Genomic DNA, 19,354 nt, shown 5'->3' with positions numbered 1-19,354 from the left:
TTCTACCTGAAAAAATGCATTTCCTGACCCACTTTGTTTCATAAACCATTTTTGTTTAATAACACGTTTCTTGTTAGTTTATTTTCTGCTTGAGACTCCAATCATTAAGTTTTCCCTCACACAAGTCCCCCACTAGATGATCTGTGGTAAATTGTGGGTGCACTATATTTAATGGGGGGCAGTTAGCGGGAGTGGATCCACCGCCTTATTAATGGGTGGTATTAAGTGGTAGGTCTGCTACAACATCTAATAAATTTAATAAGTAATAATAATAATACCATAGAGCAGATTTTGGTCTTTATCAGCCCCATGCCAGGATGTTTAATTAAGCTTTTTATTATTCTTTGTCATATTGCCCTGAAAAGTCCACCACTTCATAGCAAATTGTGGATGCTCAGCTGACAATCTGATGCCCTCTACTGTTGTAATTACGGAGCTATCCATCTCTAATTTCTGTAAGTTCACAGAAGTTTCAGAGCACTGCACAAATTCCTGTTGTCATCCTAGTCTAAAATTCTGTAATATGCATTCTGGTCCTGTGCATATGTATATCTAAGTAAGTTCACAGAGAATTTCAATCTTATTTATTTATGAAGGAAGGGAGGATGATATTGTCACCTATTTACAGTATTTATAGTTAGTAATGGATAAGAGTCAGGGACTGGTGGGATGCAGAGAAATGGTGGGAGGAACCAACTGGGGAACCAGCAAGGAAATAAGGCTCAGAGCTTGGGGACTGGAGAGATGTCCAGAATCAGGAGCTGAAGCAGGAGGGTGGGATGCAGGAGGCCAAGAGGCAGAGATGATTCCAGCTGGTGAGGTCACAGTTGTCTCCCTCTCCTGCTGTGACAAGCTTCCCTCCCCACTAGTTTCCCAGAACCAGAAAATGTATGAAGAGGGCAGAGGAGAAATTAGCATCACAGGCACAGTGTCAGATTGATTGGGGGAAAACCCTGGAGAGGAGGGGACTTAGGCAGCTGTGAGAAGGTAGGGACCTTCAGTCGCCACAACTGCTTCATAGGGGCAAGACTTACCAAAGAAGAGTTGCTGTGCTCATTAGGTCTGACACTCCTGTGTAGATCCTGTTTTTTTCTAATAAAGCGCTAAGTCCACTTACTTCATGTGATCTACTGCTGGCTTATTCCTGTCAATAAGCTTGAGCTCTTCTTGGACAATTTCAGAATCAACTTGGTATTAGCAAGCTTTATTGGTGAGTGTTCAGAAAAAGCTCATCTGTTTTCTCATAACTCTTACCAACATGTTGGTGTATATGTGCTGATTGTGTGTGCATATGACCTGAACTCACTGTACATAAACAGCCATGGCAGAGAAGTACAGCTTTCCACTTTAAACCTTTGTGCATCACTGTTTCTTATAAACCTTCTGGCAAAACCCTACAGCTGCCCATCATTAGCATTAGAGCATTAAATGTTACTGCCATTTTGAACATCTTGTGTTTGTGTGCCAGGCCAGACCTGTAGGTTCAGCTCCATGCCTCACACCTGACCCATATCCATGTGCCCTGCAATCAGGGTTAGGTGTGGTGCTAGCAATTTGGAAGTGACCTAGATTGTTGTCGGTAAAGGAGAGCTGTATTGAGCTCTCTTGTTTAATGAGGAATTGTTCATTCTGCTACCGTTCTCCATCTCCAGCCGAAGCCAGAGCAAGCATGTTAAGGACTGGCTACTAGAAGAAATGTTCTGTTGTTACTGTTTTAAATTCAATGAGAAAATAAAAATTTAATAGTAATGTGATGGGATAATGAGCTGCTTGTGCGTAAAAGCTTGATCCCTCTGGGGTTTGGCTGGTCATCCAAACCGAGTCACTAACGGAGCCCCCAAAGCATGACTCCGTCAGTCGCTGGTAGAATCTGACAGTGGGCGTCTACGGAATTTACGCCAACATAAAAGCTGTTTGACGGACATGCGCCTTCGTGACTCTCTGCGTGACAGATTCCGGCGAAGGGTGGGAGTTCCCAACGGGTGTCCCGTTACCTCTCCACTACTCTCACTGGAAGCATCCCAGAGCCTCCCCTCCGCTGTGACTCCTGCACTCCCCCTGCTGGTTCCCTCTTCTGCTGCAGATTCTCTCCTATTCTCCTGGAGCCTGTCCACCACCTGTCTCTCCGATGGCAGTTCCCTGACATCCACCTCCCCCCCAGGGCCCCCTTCACCCCCTCCCGCCTCCTCTCCCACTGGCGGTGAGGGCGGAAAGCCCCTGAAGGAACTCTCCTCGTCGTCCGAGGATTCTAACACTTCTAGCCACGGCGTACCGTCCGTCTCTCTCCCCGTCTTCCTCTTCTTCGTCGGAGTCGGCTTCTTCACCCACCCCTGACTCTGGGAACCCTTCAAACTCTCCTTCCTCATCGGTGGTCCCAAAGTGTTCCCTTCTAAATCGAGCCACGGGTTGCGGTTTTCTTGGGAAACGCTGATGAAATGTTTCTATTAAAACCTCGTCATTGACTACCTCTGCTGGTACCCAAGTGTTTTCCGACTCTGCTTCCCCCTCCCATTCTACCAGATATTCCACCTGATTCCCCTTCCACCTGGAATCAATGATTCCTGCCACGTTCATGTCGCGCTCTCTCTCTTCTATCACGGGCGTTTGGGTGGCCTCTCTCTCACGCTCCCCCCACTCACGTCCCTCTCGGTACGGCGACAGTAATGACCTGTGAAATACTGGGTGTAATTTCATGTGACTGGGCAGCCTGAGTTTGAATGCCACTGGGTTGACCTGCTGTATGACCTCAAAGGGTCCCAATCTTTTGGGCCTCAATTTCTTACTCCCGCCCTTGAACGGTAGCCCTTGGGTGGACAACCACACCCGGTCCCCCACCCTTATAGTTTCACCTTCCCTCCTATTTCTGTCTGCTTGCTTCTTATATTCTTCCTTGGCTTTCTCTAAGTTAAGTTGAAGCTGACGGTGGATCGCCTCCATCTCTTCAAAAAAATATTCTGCCGCCGGCACGCTCCACCTCTCCCCTCCCTCTCCTGGGAATGCCCGGGGGTGACACCCATAATTTGCCAGGAAGGGACTCATCCCTGTGGACACGTTCTCTGCGTTGTTGTAGGCAAATTCTGCTAGAGGTAACTTATCCACCCAATCATTTTCTCTGTCTTTTACATAACACCTCAGGTATTGTTGTAAAACCCCATTTGCCCTTTCCGCTTGCCCATTGGTTTCTGGGTGCCGGGCAGTTGAGAAATTGAGTTCTACGTGCAGTAAGCTCATAAGTTTCCTCCAGAACCTGGAAGTAAATTGTTTCCCTCTGTCGCTCAAAACCCTCAAGGGGGCGCCATGCAACTTAAAAATATGTTCTACAAACAACTTGGCGGTTTCCTCCACTGTGACTGCATGTGAACAAGCTATAAAATGACACATCTTGGTTAATTGATCTACCACCACCATGACAGCTGTTTTGCCTTTGGATTTTGGCAGGTCCGTCATAAAATCTATGGATACTGCCTCCCATGGCCTTTCGGGCGTGGGTAAGGGTTGTAATAGCCCCGCTGGCGCCACCCTCTCTCCTTTCGCTCGCTGGCACCTGTCGCAACCCCTGACATATTCCCGTACGTCCTCCCTCACCTTGGGCCACCAAAACTCCCTGGTAACCAACCACATGGTTTTGTGCTGTCCAAAATGTCCCGCTGTGGGGCTGTCATGCAACTGCTTGAGTACTCTGCCCCTCAGTTCCCCGTCGGGTATGTACAGTGCCCCTTTGTAATACAACGCCCCGTTCTTTTCTTCGAACCCCCCTGTGTTCTCCTCTGTCCTCCGGAGCTCTCTGAGTTTCTCTTGGGCGTATTCATCGTTCTCCGTACCCTCTATCAGTTCCCTCTGCCCCACCAATGCCGCCCCACACACCCAGCGGTCTTCAGGGATTACATGCCTTGCCTCAGGCGCTCCCTCCCCCTCTAAGTACTCAGGTTTCCTGGAAAGAGCGTCCGCCCTCACGTTCTCGGAGCCGGGCACGTAACGAATCTCAAAGTGGAATTTGGAGAACTCCTGGGCCCATCTCACTTGTCTCTGGTTCAGCACTCGGGCTGTTCTCCAGTATTCCATATTTTTGTGGTCAGTTCGGACTTGAACCTTGTGCTGCGCCCCAATCAGCAAGTGCCGCCATTTCCGGAATGCTTCATGAATGGCGAGCAGTTCTCGGTCGTACACTGTGTAGTTCCTCTCGGATTTGTTCAACTTCCGCGAGAAGAATGCACACGGTCTCCATTCAGATGTATCTTTTCCCGGCTGGAGAAGAACGGCCCCCACCGCTCGGTCTGACGCGTCAGTCTCCACTCTCATTGGTTGTTGTAGATCCACGTGCAAAAGTTGCTCTTCCGACGCAAACGCCTGCTTTAAGCGTTCGAACGCCCTCTGCGCTTCTCCCGTCCAAACAAATTTCTTTTTGCTACTAAGACAATCCGTGATGGGCGCTGTTAAATGGGCAAAGTTTTTGATGAACTTCCTATAGAAGTTTCCGAAGCCCAGGAACCTTTGCACGTCCTTCTTGGTCTTTGGTGTTTTCCATTCCAGTACCGCTTGAACCTTGCTGGGATCCATGGCCAATCCCTTGTCAGACAACCGGTACCCCAGGAATTCCACCTCCTTGGTATGAAACTGACACTTCTCCAGTTTCACCCACAGCCGGTTTTCTCGCAGCTTGCTCAGTACCTCTCTTACATCTCGCACATGCTGCTCCTCATTGTCTGAGTACACCAGGACGTCATCTAAGAACGCTACGCAGTTCTTGTAGAGCAGTGGCCCCAGGACGTGATTCATGAATGATTGAAAGCAGGCGGAGCCCGCTTGTAATCCGAAAGGCATAACGAGGTACTCAAAGGCCCCCAAGGGGGTGAACATAGTGGTCTTCCACTCATCCCCCTTTCTCACACGTATCAAGTTATATGCCCCCCTAAGGTCCAGCTTGGTAAAAATTTTCCCTTTTCTCACCCGTGTTAGAATGTCATCAATTCTAGGCATAGGGAAAGTCACTGGTTCTGACACTGCATTTAGGGCCCTGAAATCACATACAAGCCTGGGCTTGCCCGTGTTTTTTTTGTCCACAAAGAACACTGGGCTGCCCCCCACCGCTCGTGACTCTCTGATGAAACCTCGCTTGAGATTCTTGTCAATGAACTCCCTTAACTCCTGCATCTCACTGTCTGACATTGCATACAGCTTGCCCACTGGCAATTGTGCTCCTGGGAGTAAGGTAATTTGACAATCAAAGGGTCTGTGCGGGGGCAGTTTATCTGCTTCTTTTTCGCTGAATACGTCAATCAAGTCAGCGTATTGTGGTGGCACCCTCCCCTTGTCCATCACTTCCATCCCTGCTAGAGTGGCCCTGGCGCCTGCCTGAGCCTCTCCCTCCTTGCAGTGTTCTAGGCAATGTGCTGATCCAAAGGAAACCACTCTCTGATGCCAGCCTACTAGCGGATCGTGTAGCGCCAGCCAGCTCATACCCAAGATAATAGGAGCTCCTCCCAAGGTGGCTACGTTAAACGCTATCAGTTCGGTGTGTCGTGCCACCCTCATTATCATTGGTACAGTCTGTTGGCTCACTTCTCCTCCCAACAGCTCCCTCCCATCAATCGTGGTAACCTGCAAAGGCTTACTCAATGGGATAGTCTGTATCTGGTGTGCAGCTGCAAACTCTTTGCTCATGAAATTACATGAGCTACCTGAATCCAATAGCGCCTTTATCTTCAGTGGGTGTCCGTTTGCCAGTTCCAGCAACACCTCTATCACAAGCGCTGGTCTTGGAGGTTCCGGCGTGGGCACATTCATTACTCCCTGGCCTGGCTGCTGTGCCCTGATGTTGGCAACCAGGCGTTGGCTTTTACTTGCTCCGTGATTTCTTCTTCCTCCTTCCCCCCAACAGTTCCCGCCATCCCTTGCCATTCCTTCCTTTGCGGACAGACTCTGGCAAAGTGACCTGGCTGTTGGCAGAGATAGCATCTCTTGCCGCTCTTTCCCTCCTTCTTCCGCCCTTCACTGGTGTTTGAAACTGCGCGCGCGCGCGCTGTTCCAAGTTCCATCGGCTCTGCTGGCGGGAAAGGCTGCTCCGGAATCTCTGGAATGCGGAAGTCCTTCCAACGTTCCCCCTTTCCTTCCCGCTTTTCCATAGCTCTAGCTTCCTGGCGTGCCCCAATGGACAGCGCTGATTTAGTCAGCTGATCCATAGACTCCGCCCTAGGCGCCCGGGAAAGTTCATCTTTCACTGCTGGAGAGAGACCTTCTTCAAACAGCATTTGAATAGGTTCACTAGCAAGGTCCCACCCAAGTCTATGAATCAGCATGGTGAACTCAGTCCAGTACTCACGTACAGATCGGCTCCCTTGTTTACACGCCATTAACTGCCTGCGCACCACTCCCTGCTCGATCTCGCTGGAAAACATCAAGTCCATGGCGCGAAAAAACTTCATTGTGTCCTTTAAGATTTCATTATTGGCTGCCATCAGGGGCCGAACCCAGTCCTTCGCCCCTCCCTCTAGATGGCCAATCACGTACGCCACTCTAGAGTTCTCGTCGGGGAAGTCATCAAACAGTAGATTGAGAGCATATTGCATCTCTGTCCTAAAGGCTTGATAGTTCCGGGGATCCCCCCCAAATTTCTGCACCAGTCCAGGCACCCGTCTGGCAAGTGGGGTGGTCTTCCCCTTATCTGCATCTTGAGCCCTCCTCTCCTCGAGCCTCGCCGTTTGCAGCGCCAGCTGGACCTCCAACGCCCTGTACCTTTGTTCCAGGCTTGGACCTGCTCCAGCTCCAGCTCCTGCTCCTCCGGTTCCGGCTGGTTCGCTCATGATGCCTTCTGCTTGCACAAGCTGCTTTCAAAGACTGTCAGATTGCTGTGATGGGATAATGAGCTGCTTGTGCGTAAAAGCTTGATCCCTCTGGGGTTTGGCTGGTCATCCAAACCGAGTCACTAACGGAGCCCCCAAAGCATGACTCCGTCAGTCGCTGGTAGAATCTGACAGTGGGCGTCTACGGAATTTACGCCAACATAAAAGCTGTTTGACGGACATGCGCCTTCGTGACTCTCTGCGTGACAGTTTCCGGCGAAGGGTGGGAGTTCCCAACGGGGGTCCCGTTACCTCTCCACTACTCTCACTGGAAACATCCCAGAGCCTCCCCTCCGCTGTGACTCCTGCACTCCCCCTGCTGGTTCCCTCTTCTGCTGCAGATTCTCTCCTATTCTCCTGGAGCCTGTCCACCACCTGTCTCTCCGATGGCAGTTCCCTGACAAGTAACAAAAAATTCACAAGAGACTACAGATATGGATACAAAGGGGCAGTAAAGTGACCCACACAGTTGCTTCCACATGGTTCAGTTTTATTTCTCATGCATTCCAAAAAGAACAAGGATACAGACTACCTGCGTCCCATTGAAATATGTGGAAATACACTTTTATTTAAACAGTGTGACTGCCAAATTTAACCTTTTCTAGTATAGTCAACGCTGTAATTGTCTCCAACTCAGTGTACTATTGAGGATGGAGGGAGTTCTGTTTTTCATTGTTATAGCTAAAAATTTAAATAAACAGATTTTTTAAAAGGAAGAAAATCCTCAAATCTCCTCAGGAATTTCCTCAGGCAGGAATTTCCTCATAGCTTCATGACTTTAACAAGTCCCTTGACTCCAGCTTTTCATAGCCTAGCTCAGAGTAAGTCAGTAATCTTGTGCAATAATTCAGAAATAAACCCCACTTAACTCAGTTAGAATTCTTTCAAACATGATGCTACACATCTCCCTCCTTTCCCCATAATTTACTAGAATCCTCTTTATCATTGTTTGCAGTTACAGTGATTTGGGGGTAGAATATAAGTACTTTAACTGCATAGATAACACTAGGAGTAAACTCCTAATGATCAAAAGCTGTTTGACAATGGCGTAGGCTGCCTTGGGACTTGGTGAGGTATTTTGAACTGAGACTAGGAAACCGTGTGTCAGGGATTCTGTAACTGCATACAGCATTGAGCAAGGGGTTAGACCAGATGACCTCCAAGATCCCTTCCACCTGTATGATTCTACCTACTGGAACTGTGTGAACTCCAACAGGTAGAGTATGTGTCAATGCCAGAATTATGTGGGCAGGCTCAATTGCATGGCTTTTCCCCACCTGACTTTTGCCTGTTATGAGGACACACACCATGTGAATCTGGTGCTTATACAGTGGTGCCTCGGGTTAAGAACTTAATTCGTTTGGGAGGTCCATTCTTAACCTGAAACTGTTCTTAACCTGAGGTACCACTTTGGCTAATGGGGCTCCCGCTGCTGCTGCCGTGTGATTTCTGTTCTTATCCTGGGGCAAAGTTCTTAACCTGAGGTACTACTTCCTGGTTAGCAGAGTCTGTAACCCGAAGTGTTTGTAACCCAAGGTACCACTGTACTTATAACTACAGCAGAAGCTGCATAGGATTGCACCACAGAGAAATAGCTCTCACACCACCTAAAGAGCCAATATATATGTCACACAAGCTGACTAATAATATTCACACCCCAACAGAGGAAGGAAATCAGTGAGTTACGTTTCTATTAATATCCCTTGAGACAGGAGCTTGAACACAGCACACAGTGCATAGCTAAACTGTCAAGTCCATGCCCACCAGATGTAGTGATGGCCATCAGCCTAGATGGCTTTAAAAGAGGATTGACAAATCCATGAAGAAAAAAACTGTAACGGAGTACTAGCCATGAGAGCTATTTTCTATCCTGCTGTCAGAAGCAGCATGACCCTGGATACCAACTGCTGAAAATCACTCAAATCCTGTTTTGGCCGCAGTGAGAACAGGATGCTGGACTAGGCAGGCCTTTGGTCTGATCCAGGAGGACTCCTCTTATGCTCCAAATTTTGTCTCTGTAAGACTGGTGGGTCAAAATTTCACACATATAAACTATTTATAAAGCAACATCACCACTTTTATGTAATGCCACTACGGTTTGAGTGTGTGGGGAATCAAACACTAGGTACTTACAAATAATAAAATTTTAGCTTGACAGTGGAACAGGCTCCCACAAGAGGTGGTGAACTCCCCTCTCTTTCAGGTTTTTAAGCACTGGTGTCGTGTATGATCTTGTTGAAATTATTGCATTGCAGGGGGTTGAATTAGATGACCCTCACGATCCCTTCCAACTCTGCCATTCGATGATTCTATTATTTCCTCTGTATGGGAAGCAAAATTGAAATGTTTATTTTGAGCAATATATTTTGTTTGAATATCCACAGAATGGTTTAAAAAATAGCAAAAATGTAACCATGTAAATATATTTTAAATAATGCACATTTTAAGTAGGTTTGTCTTATGACAAAGTTTAAAGCTTGCTAATAGTCCAAGAGTTCATGCAGAGCTGCTACATTAAAAAAAAATGCAATTTAAAATAATACAAGTAACTGTAGGGGCACTTCCGAGGTGGCCTCTAGTAATTAAGTCTGAAATGGTTTTTAGTTTGTAGCAATTGCCTTCCTGTGCATAATATTTAGCCCAGTTATTTTACACTGGTCTAACCTCAAATCAGGTTTCATCAAATTAGGCTTAGTGTGCACCCCACCTCTAATTTACATAAGAATGCTTACTTTGCATTGATGGGACAAATACAAATTTAAAATCAATTTCAATTTTGGAATTATGTTGTTTACTTGTCCTAAACAATTACAGTTGGGGAAATGGTAAGTCTGTGGTATTTTTAGGTTATGGAATACTTAAATTAAATTGTCAGGATCACAATTTAAGGTCCAATTTAAAAAACCAAAACAAAACTACCCATAAATTTCATTTCAGATCCATCAGGTTCTATTATAAATACAGTACAGTACCCTGATACTTAAAGGGCAGGCAACCCCACCCCTTATCAGCTTCTGTAATACCGCAGGGTGCAAAGTAAGTTTATACAGTAAAATAAAATGCAATATTGCTGGATCTGGGGGGTTCTAGCGAACAGCGGCGTAGTGTGGGGGGTGCGGGGGGGCCGGCTGCACCGGGCGCAACATCGGGGGGGGGGCGCTCGCACTTGCAGTGCTAAAATCCGTGCTAAAATCCACGGGTTAGGGGATGCAAATTACTTGCCTTGCCCCGGGTGCTGAACACCCATGCTACGCCACTGCTAGCGAAGGGCTGAAAGCCGTGCAACCATGTAGCCAGCTTTGCTTATTAGACAGAGCAGCCACATTCCTAGGCTGGGTATTTTTCTGGGGTGGGGGAGGCACACCGTGCCAACCAGTTCCCACCCTCCACTCCCTAGTGGAGACGCTGTGAGGGCCAGAAGAAGGGAAAAACAGTAACCTTTATTCACATTCTCCCATGCAAAGAGTGTGTTAACTTAACCTAGCCCATGATGTACGTTGAACAGAATATTATTATTTTTAGTCCGTTTGAGGCTTTTAATTTTGTTAGTTCTTTTAGGTTTGTTCCTGACCTTTAGGATTTTCCTTCTGGTTGGACAGTCAATGGAAAATCAGTTAACTATTTGCTATATAAAGGACTAACTAAGTGATTGGAAACTAATTGTGGAAAACAGTTGGATTTCCTCCCTGGTTGCTGGGGCTGGATTTTCTGTCCAGAAACCATGAAATCCACAAAAAAGGGCCTCCTACTGAGCTGCACACATTGGGAACCTCAGAAATTAGCTCTGAGTTGTAGCCTGGGTGGCCGGCTAGCCAGGTAACTGTAAGTGGGCACACCAGTGTTTCTGTTCTTCTAGGGCTGTTTTCATCCTTTGTCATAAAGCACTAAAAAAAGAGGGGGAAATAGTCACTATGAGAGTAAAAGATATATACGTTTTTTCATATTACTTTAAATTATCCCTTCAAATTACCCTTTGGCAATAAGCATCCAATCCTGCTATACTCATCATAATAACTGCAAAATAAGCAAACCCTTACTACCTACTGCAGGCAAACAAACATGTTTCCTTATCACTGGCTTGGAAGAAAGCACAACTGAAAATGGTGAGCAAATGAAAGTCCAAAGGGTGGTGTCTAACTCTAGTCCATAATACAAAGTTGTCATATTTAACCCTTTAAGGGTAACATGCACAGGCTGTTTTTTCATGATAACTTTGCTCATTTAATTCAGTTTTTCCCAATCCATGGATAATGTGGTCAGGGGAAAAATATAGTATATAATTGCATGTCACCCAATTACAGGTGTACGGAACTGCATTGTATCAAAGTGTGCATGTGTTTTTCATCTGTGTGGTGATATTTTGCTGGGAGCAATTCCAGCACACTCCCTGTGTGAGGCACTTCTTAGTGGGCTGCTGGTGAGGCTGGCATGACCCACACATGAAAATTAGCCGCATACATGTCAAGACATACCTAAGCGTGTGTCCACAGTGGAGCTCAGGTTTATGGAACTCAGAGAGGGTGGCTACTGATGAGGCAGGCATCTCACACCCCCACACCCCCATCAATTTTTTGCCCACTGTTTTGTGCAAATCTGGTCTGTGCTTGTATCGCAAAAATAAAAAATTGTCCACAGGCACAACTAAACAAATACCTGTGTGCATGCTCACAATGGATCTCAAGTTTCTGAATTTTTTTGGGGGGTGGAAAGGTAGTAACTGAGGGCAGGGGACAACACACAACGTGAATACATCCCATCAAGCAGTGCCTGCTAGTGTGAACAGGAAACATTGATACAGAGTTCATCTAAAAGTGCTAATGTGTGGATGAATGTGCACAAAAACACAGAAAAATCAGATACGTGCACCCAGTAGCTCATGAACATGCTGGTGTGTTCTTTGTTGTTGCTGTCATGCATCTCTCTCTTGGGATAAAGTCAAATCACTATGAAGTGATCTGCCCGGGCCCGGTGCAAGCCTGGGCAATGTGTATGGGGGTCCTGGGCTGCCCAAAAAAGACCCCTGCTCTTGGCCTCGCTGATGTGGTCCAAAGAAAAGCAGAGCAATACTTGGGCACCAGCTTAACTGAAGGAGTTGCCAAAAGAAGGCATACAAGGCACCACCCAACCATCTTAAGGACTCCACTCTGGATTTGTGTAGGGTTACTCCTGAGCCCTTTCCTCTGCCAAAGATGTCCTGCAAGGCAGTGGAGATTTTGGATTAGTGTTCTCATTCTCTTAGATGGGTTACTTTCCCAGCTTGGTGAGCCCTATGTACCCTCACTTCCCTCTGCAGCATATGCAGAAACCACATTCTTGTCTGTTGGACCACTCGGTCTTGTCTGCTCAATCCACTGGAGCCAGTCTTTGCATACTGTCCCTAACTCACCAAGGGTTTGAGACTTATCAGCCCCCCTCGCCTAGTTTAGCCAGCCAGTCAAAGCCATTCCCAGGGTGTGGCTGCTGTCGTATGCTGACATCTTCTAGGAGCCACAGGTGAGAGCTGAGTGCAGGGTGGGGACCAAAGGTGGACAAACTACCCCAGAAGCATGACCCCCAGCAGAGGTACTAGCCTCTCCCCTAACACCCCATTCAAAGCCTTTATCTTCTATCTGCTCCTAGCAGCCATGGCAAATCAGCTTACTCTGATAAATAGCAGTTTCTGAGGTTGCCTGTCACTCATAAGTGATTCTGATTTGGGCGATGGCATCCTGTTGTCTTAAGCTGCATGGTGGGAGTAGAAAGAAACCATGTCCTCTCAACAGCTTGTTTTACAGGAACAAATTATGTTTAATCTGGAAGAAGCAATATAAGAAAAACCTGTTTAAAGTGAGCAGTGAGTAGTGAGGCAAACTATTTCCCCCCATCCCCATGTATTTAAAATATTGGTCTCTTTGGGTCAGCGATAGTGATGAAGGTTGTCAGTCTGTTATGAACCTGCTTAAATTCACAGAATTCTCATGTAATTTAAGAGGCAGCTTTTACAGGATCAATGTCTTATAGTCAAAGAGCCTGTCCCAATATATTGGGAGCCTGTTCCAATATATTCCTGAGGAACTGAAGTCTTGGCTATTTAAACATTTTCCAAAATGTTGTGGCATCTCCAACTGCCAGTCTAATGAATGACTGGTGGGTCTTTGAAAGGGCACCAGTGAAGTGGTACTGGGCACTGTGTGGAGAAAAGTAATGTTAATCTATAATTGCTATACAATTAAAATATGTATATGTAATAATTACAAATGTATATAATTGAATTGTAATTTCTTACGCTAATATTTTGAATCCGGTGTAGTGGAGACTGGAGCTTAAGTAAAAAAAGAACGTTTAATTTATTCTATTTAGTGGGAAAAAATCCTAAAGTCTGATTCTGTTCCAATAATTCATAATTTATGACTACCAATTCATTTTTTTTATTGATTTGCCATAACACAGCAAAAGAAACAAAATTACTGTCATGTCAGATTATACTCACAGTTCCGAGAATAAATGCAGCCAAACAAGCGAAGTACTTACAAGCATACCAGGAGAGAGAGAGAGAAATCCTAAACTCACAAAATTTGCTGGCTGAGCAGCATTTGCATAGAGGAAGCGTAACCCGGCTAAGGGGGCTGGGTGCTTCTACACCAGCAGAAGCCCCCTGGAATGCCAGCAGAAGGTCCCACTGGCAGGAATGCTTCACCAGCCAAGTTATGTGCTATCTTGGTTGTTTATTGTTTGCTTTTTTGTTGTTAAATATTAATATGATTGTTTTAACAATCTGCCTTGAGTGCTGTATATGGCTGGATATAATTATTGTTAAATATATATATGTGAAATAGGCTATAGGTTATTAGGAAATGTTTAGTGAGAGCATTGTGTTTGCTGAAAGGCAGAGGGGTTGTGTCATGCACTAAGTTTTTCCTACACAAAATAAATCTCCATGGAAAGTGATTTGCAATAGGATTTAGAAAGAAGCTAATACAGTTGGCTGTTGCTTCATCCAAGATGATTTCCTTAGGCTGTTCTCCACACTGGTGCAGGAAAACCAAACCATGTTAATTAATCAGGCTGTTCAGTTTTCTCTGAAGACCACGCAGGGCTCTATTTTGCTGGATGTTGTAGCTATTGGGAAGTCTTTGCCTTTTGCCTTGTCTCATCTTCACATCTCAAGGTACACAGTGGTTTGCATGTCCCCCAACCCCCAGGAAAATGTCATGCTTGAAAAGCGGCCTTGGGATTGTGGCAGGGCAGGGCCACCCACCACTTGCAGACTGGATCTGCTGCCCCCTTGGCATTCCTCTTGGTGACAAGGGGGTGCCCTCCTTCACCTGGCAGATCTTCACTCCCCTTTTCTTCCCTGGCAGGTGGGGTTGGGGTGCCATTTTGTGGTTCTCAGGCACCAAAATGTACTGAGTGGGCCCAGGATGGTGGTCTGTCACCAGTAAAACACCCTCTGCTCTTTTCAATGTGCTTTTGGGGTGCAGGGCGTTATTGTTCTGTTACTGCTCATGTTATATATCATGTATTTTGTTTTAATCTTCTGTTTTTATGCTGTGAACCGCCCTGAGATCTATGGATGAAGGGTGGCTATACAAATGAAATAATAATAGTAAAGCTGGTTTGGTTTAAATAAAAAGGGGGCGGCACAAACACCTGCATTTCACACATTACAAACGTTATCCAACCGGGGCTTTTTCTTAAAAATATATATATAAAATTCCGGGGGGGGGTGTGGAACTGGCCACTCTGAGATCCAGAGGCCACATTTTGGTGGCTCAGCTTAACTGGCCGCGCTGACGGGGCGCTGGGCTTCGGCCCGCGAAAGGCTCCGAGGGCCGGAGCCCCTCATTCGCAGCGCGGGCGGGGCCCGGGGAGGGAGGGAGAGCCCATCGAAGGAGAACGGGGGGGCGGACGAGTCGGCCCGGCCTGTCCCAGCGCCGCCCCCCCCCCCGTTCGAGGCACGTCGGTCGCGCCCTTTTTGCGGGCGGGGCGGGGCTGGGGCCTGGGCGCGCGCCTGCGCACTTGTCCCGCCTCGCCGCCGCTCCATCTCCTCCCCCTCCCGCCTTGCAAAACAGAACCGCCCACGTCATCGGCGCCGCCGCCGCCGTCCCTTCGGCGGAGAGGGAAGCGGCCCGAGGGGGGAGGCGGGGGCTCCGCTGCCGCTGCTGCTGCTGCTGCCGCCGCCACCCTGAGGGAGCCGGAGGCCGCCGCCGGTAAGCCGCGGGCCGGGGCCGGGGCTGCTGCTCCTCCTGTCCCTCAGGGCCGCCGCGTGTGGCGCCGGGGAGGCGACGCCGAGAGTTGACTTCGGAGTTGTTTGGGCTCTTTCCCCCTTGCTCCCCTCAGAGGCTCGCCCACCCCCGCCGGGAAACCGGCTCGGCGGAGGGCAGGGCTGCCCCTGCCGCCGCCAAAACCCTCTCTGGGACGGGAGGAGGAGGAGGGGCAGCAGCAAGAACAAACTTCCGATTGGGCCAGTGGCGTAGCGTGGGGGGCGCAGGGGGGGCCGGCCGCACCGGGCGCAACATCGGGGGGTTCGGGTTCGGGGGCGCAAATTCCTTGCCTTGCCCCGGGCGCTGACAACCCGCGCTACGCCACTGGCTTGGGGTGAATTTCGGGGCTCTCCTTCCTTCCCCCCCCCAAAGAAACCTCTCGCGGTTTTGCAGCCGCCGCCAGGTTCGCGTGGGTGCCAGGGATGCCGCGGAAAAGAGCCCCTCCGGCTTGGGGGACTCCCTCCCTCCCCGGTCTGCCCAGCGGCGTAGCGCGGGTTGTCAGCACCCGGGGCAAGGCAAGGAATTTGCGCCCCCTAACCCTGACCCCCAGATGTGGCGCCCGGTGCGGCCGGCCCCCCCTGCGCCCCCCCCCGCTACGCCCCTGGGTCTGCCTCCATCCCGACTCGGGCGAAAGGCGGGCTAGAAATGCAATAAATAGACGCAGCGAGGAGACCTGGCCTCGGGTGCCTTCTTGGACGGGGGCCGGGGAGCCAGCGGTGCCTCGGCTTTGCAGCAGCAGCCCGGGGATGCGCCCGCTTCCCGAAAGCGGCGAGGGGCGATGCTGTTGAGATAAAGTTGCTGGCTGCTCCGGATGAGCTCGGAGGGGCTGCTCTGCGCGGTGGGGGGAGGAGGAGGAGGAGGAGGAGGAGGTTCTCGCTGTCGATCAGCATTTCCCTTTCCTTTTAGAAAGCTGCGGGTGTTTGGTATAGATGTTCTTTGTAGGCAAGGATCGATGGTAGATGAATTTTCATAGTGGCTTGCGGTTTAATGGAAAGCTCTCCTAACAAACATCTGGATAGATCTCACCCAATTAGCGCTGTGGAAAACTTCAGGTCCAAAGATGAATTGAGAGAGCAAATACGCAGAGCTTGTCAAGTTTTCTGTTCGCTTCTCTCTGGCACTGAAACTGATGAAGACTGCAAAGTGTTTGTCACACTTCAGCTTTCGAAGGGGCTTTACTGGCCAGTGTTTCATAAACTGGCTGCTTGCAGGGGAAGCTAGAAGGGCTTGTGAATTACAGAACAACTAAATTGGGTAGAGAATCAGAAGAAAATCGTTGTTAGAATTTAGTTTTTGTTTATTCGCATCCAAAAGGAATTTTGTGCAGAGAATTTAATTTATTGACAAGCTGTGGAATTCTTTCGTGAAGTGAAGCTAAATTCTGTTTTTTTTTAAAGATGCATTTTCCAGCCGTCTTGACAGAGTTTCTTACTGTCACATACCTTATGAAAGGTATGAGAGCCTGAAAAAAGTATTTGATTTTACAGGAACATTTTGTTTATTCTTAGTAGCTTCAGTAGGCTCCTGAAATTATTAAGCCTGGAATTCTATTAGGGAGAAGTTATGTTGAAATTGGAAGAGGCAAACATGATTAGCTCTTATGGGAATGTGTGGGAAATGCTTCAAGATAACATTTGGAAGTGTGACAAACAAGTCTTGTAACAAAGTTGACACATGTGGTGACTCCTTGCTTCAACAACCTCTCACGGGCAATTAATTTTTATTGCTTTTCAAAAAAATTAACACATTAACATCAAATTAATTCAAATTAAATACAAATTTAAAAGTTGACTTCCCACCCTGCATCCATGATGTTTTGCTCCCCTCCCTTACTCACTGCTCAATGTAACATGCATTTCCTAATTCCATTTCAGTACTTAAAATATTTTAACATTTATCATTAATTTGTTCCCCTTCTTCATTTCCCATCGATTGTACATATTTTAATTCTTGCATAGACTCGTATTTAACTATATTTCCAAAATGTCAAGTAGAGTTACCGTACTTTTCATTGTGAGCCCACAAAATCAACAACCTCTCCTCGGGTGCACTGAGTCCTCATATTGTTGACTTTTCATTGGCAGCAGAAGACACACCTCTTTTCTCAGGCTTTTAGAAAGGGTTGGTGTTTTGAACCACTCAGATATGTTTTATACTGTAGCATTAATATGGTGTTTGTGATGTTGTGTAACTCTGCCCTGGGACCAGATGGTTACAGGTTGAGTACAAAGGGTTGCATATATAAGTAATATATTAATATATCTCGGCAGAAAAAAGGGCAAGCGGACAATAAAGGGATGGTACAAAGACTTTATGGAAAAACATTGTTAAAACCATTAAGACCAATGAAAAGAAGCTCTTTAAATATATTATTAACAGGAGAAAGTAGAGAAAAGGTTTTTTTCCTCATAATTCTAGAACTTGTGGACATCCAATGAATCTGAATGTTGGAAGATTCAGGACAGATAAGAGAAAGTACTTCTTCATGCAGCTCATTGTTAAACTATGGAACTTACTCCCACAGGAGGCAGTGATGGCCGCCAACTTAGATGCTATTAAAAAACAATTTGACAAATTCATGGAGGATAAGGGCTATCAACAGCTACTGAGCATAATGGCTATGTTCTGCCTTCATGGCAGGAGGCAGTAATGCTTCTGAATACCAGTTGTTGGAAGCCATAGGAAGGGAGAGGCTCTTGTACTGAGGATGCTGGGCTAGATCTACAATTAGCCTGATCTGGCAGGCTCTTCTTATGTTCCTTCAAACTATACTGAGAAAAGATTGCTAGATCAGCGGTAGAACACATGCTTTGAATGCAGAAGGCCCAAGTTTCAGCACCTGGCATTTCCAGCCAAAATGATCTTTGGTGGCAGGGCTGGCAAAGACCCATCCTTAAGACTTTGAAGAGCCACTGTTAACCAGAATACATGATAGTGGACTGGATGAACTACTGGACCAGTGCATTGTAACATAGGTTCATATAATTTTCTGCCAAAAAACCAATGCTTCATCTGATATGTGTTGTGATTTGGGGTCTTCCTGCATGTGTTACCTATTTATTTTTTATTTTGATTTGTTATGGCCAGTGGCTACTACAGTAAAGTTATTTGGATTGGGCATGAATAAATAAGCTGAATCTAACTTGGCATACAAAATTAATTGCATGTGCAAATGTATATAAAAATTAAAATCTGCAGCAAGCTTTGTAATTCATAATACTCAGGACTTGGTTTTATGGAATCATAGAGCTGGAAGGGACCCCAAGGATTATCTAGTCCAACCCCCTGCAATGTAGGAATATGCAGCTGTCCTGTAGGGGGATCAAATGGATATTAGTGAAGAATGTGATACTGTAACTAATATAAGGTAAAGAATGACCCCTGGACAGTTAAATCCAGCCAAAGGCAACTGTGGGGTTGCGGTGCTCATCTCGGTTTCAGGCCAAGGGAGCTGGCGTTTGTCCACAGACAGCTTTCCGGGTCATGTGGCCAGCAGGACTAAACCGCTTCTGGCACAGTGGAACACTGTTGGGAACCAGAGCAGCGCACAGAAATGCTGTTTAGCTTCCTGCTGCAACAGTACCTGTTTATCTACTTGCACTGGTGTGCTTTCGAACTGCTAGGGCAGCAGTTCTAATATAGTGTGACATCCGTATGCACTGTGATAGTGCCGTGTTATTGGTGTGTTGTTCTCTTTCTCATCTTTAGCAGCAGTTTCTCTGATTAACCCCTTTTTTAAAAAAATAAGAAGTTTTACTGATTTTCAGTGTATAAACACAATTACAAAGTGTCCTCACATTCCAACTTACCATCCCCTCCCCCACTCCGGCCTGAACAACCTTTTTGATGTAATAGTGATTCCTTCACTCTCTGTTTTCCTCATGCTTCTTGGGTGCTGTTAAAAGATTTGCATGAATCCTCTTGTCTGAATGTTCCACTTCTTAACTAGTATCTAACTCTTTAGTGTGTTTCATGATAGTTGCCCGTCCCCTTCTCAAAGTAGAACTCACAGGTGCAGATTAGTTTCAGTGGGTAGAATGAAAGAAGTACTAATTCGATTTTTTTTTGGGGGGGGAGGAGAATGTTCTTTGTCAGGAGACATGCTATGCACCTGACCTTCGTATTGGGGACAAGCATTTCCTAGTTGATGAGATTATTAGCATGGCAGAAGTTTAAAAAGTTTTATAAAAAAGAGCCCTAAGAAGTATCCCATGTAAAATTTGACATTGACACAAAATTTGATTTTACCATTATAATTGTCTCTAAATGTTC

At 46.8% G+C, this 19,354-nt stretch overlaps 1 long non-coding RNA gene across 1 annotated transcript in view; it reads right to left on the bottom strand.

Moving 5' to 3' along the window:
• The window catches only part of LOC309343556, a 151,548-nt gene that overhangs the window by 99,895 nt on the left and 32,299 nt on the right, over nucleotides 1-19,354 (bottom strand). The gene's annotated exons all lie outside the window — the stretch shown is intronic.

Source organism: Podarcis erhardii (genome assembly GCF_964252035.2).
Source record: "Podarcis erhardii genome assembly, chromosome: 6".
NCBI classification, from domain to species: domain Eukaryota; kingdom Metazoa; phylum Chordata; class Lepidosauria; order Squamata; family Lacertidae; genus Podarcis; species Podarcis erhardii.
The sequence above is the reverse complement of the archived record's forward strand: the minus strand, read 5'-3'. Positions and strand labels throughout refer to the sequence as shown.